The sequence below is a fragment of the Limulus polyphemus genome, unplaced genomic scaffold (assembly GCF_000517525.1).
Source record: "Limulus polyphemus unplaced genomic scaffold, Limulus_polyphemus-2.1.2 Scaffold1237, whole genome shotgun sequence".
In the NCBI taxonomy this organism is placed as follows: Eukaryota; Metazoa; Arthropoda; class Merostomata; order Xiphosura; family Limulidae; genus Limulus; species Limulus polyphemus.
The window spans coordinates 298,222-300,049 of record NW_013666847.1 but is presented as its reverse complement, the minus strand read 5'-3'; the positions used below and the strand labels follow the sequence as shown (position 1 = coordinate 300,049).

At 32.4% G+C, this 1,828-nt stretch overlaps 1 pseudogene; it reads left to right on the top strand.

Annotated features, from left to right (window-relative positions):
* LOC106462742 overlaps positions 1-1,828 on the top strand; it is a 144,289-nt pseudogene that overhangs the window by 18,908 nt on the left and 123,553 nt on the right.

The following is a 1,828-nucleotide window of genomic DNA, read 5'->3' as shown; positions in this document are numbered from 1 at the left end:
GTCCTTCCTTTTGAGCCCCCCCCCCCCCCCCAGTGGCACAGCAGTATGTCTGCGGACATACAACCCTAGAAACCGGGTTTCGATACCCGTGGGGGCCAGAGCACAGATAGTCCATTGTATAGCTTTGCGCTTAACTACAAACAAACGTATGTATTTTATAGCGATCGACCTTAGTGCCATCTATGTGAAATTAAGAGAGTAACCAAAGTAATATGAATTAATGATTCTTTGATGCTTTTTTTTTTTTTCTTTTCTGAAATTGACAGAAATTTAGAATAGTTTTGTTATTTTAATATTTTAGATTGCTGAGTGTATATTTTTTATAGAAATATCAGAATCGGAATTGTCGGACGATTATGCTATACCTCCGGACGCCTTTCCTACAGACACTTTTAGTGTAGATTCCGTGGAACCTCAATCCTTTAAAACTCCGCCTGTGACAGACAGTCCTAGAAAAGAAAGGGTGGGTTTCTCGTTCCCACTTTGTGATCTACCTATTCGTGAACATTAAAACATGTATTGCTGTAAAGGAAGAGTGCGTAGGTTATTGTTGTATTATATATTCAGCCAATGTTTCCAATGCCCTTTTATTTCTATTTTATGTTTATCTACAATTATTATTACTATTAATCGTATACTCTGACATTTATTAAACATTATATGTTTAAACCCTTTTTTAATACTTTGTAGTTTGTATGATTATTTGTACACAATCAGGTGAATCTACACCAGTTATATTGTGTAACATTTTTATGTACATTAAGCATATGGGTTATACCTACGATGTTCAGGTCATGCAAAATAGAAAAATTATAAAATTAGTATACTTTATAATTATTCAACTCCACTCTTGTTGTTTAGAAAAAAATTAAAGAAAATAATTGTCGATTCTGGAAATAAATACTGTAAGAATGCCAACATGGATCCTATGTAATATATTTAATTATTTCATACAACTTGGGTGTGTTTAAATATATTAGGAAATAAATCCCAACTACTTTAGAATACTGTTTCATTTTAAAATTTTATGTATACGGGAAAAAATACTTGTTTGTTTAGTTTGAGAACTGGTAATCAAAGTAAAAAAAAGTGTTACATTTTGGCTAACTTTATTCTACTTTTAATGAATGTCTTAAAATTAGGGCTAGTTTTTAATGCCATTATTTCTCCACCTTTATTAAATGTCATCGTTTTGAATGTAATTATTGTACACCATTCTTTCTCAACTTTTATTTGATGTTTTGTTGTAGTGGTTAGTTCTTTCATGTCAATATTTATTATCTTTGTATGAAATGTCTTCCCTTTGGAACTGGCTATTTTACGCCATTAGTCTAAACTTTTATTAAGGACTTTCTATTGGTGTGGTTATATCTTTCACGACATTTTTCTAATCTTTTATTAAAGGACTTTCTATTGGTGGAGCTATTTCTTTCACGACATTGTTCTAATCTTTTATTAAAGGACTTTCTGTTGGTGGGGCTATTTCTTTCACGACATCGTTCTAAACTTTTGTTAAAGGAGTTGGTGGGGCTCGTTCTTTCACAACATTGTTCTAAACTTTTATTAAATAACTTTCTGTTGGTGAGACTCGTTCTTTCACGACATTGTTCTAAACTATTATTAAAGGACTTTTTGTTGGTGGGGCTCTTTCTTTCACGACATTTTTCTAAACTTTTATTAAAGGACTTTCTGTTATTGGGGCGTAGTTCTTTCACGACATTGTTCTAAACTTTTATTAAAGGACTTCCTGTTGGTGGGGCTCGTTCTTTTACGACATTGTTCTAAACTTTTATTAAAGGACTTCCTGTTGGTGGGGCTCGTTCTTTTA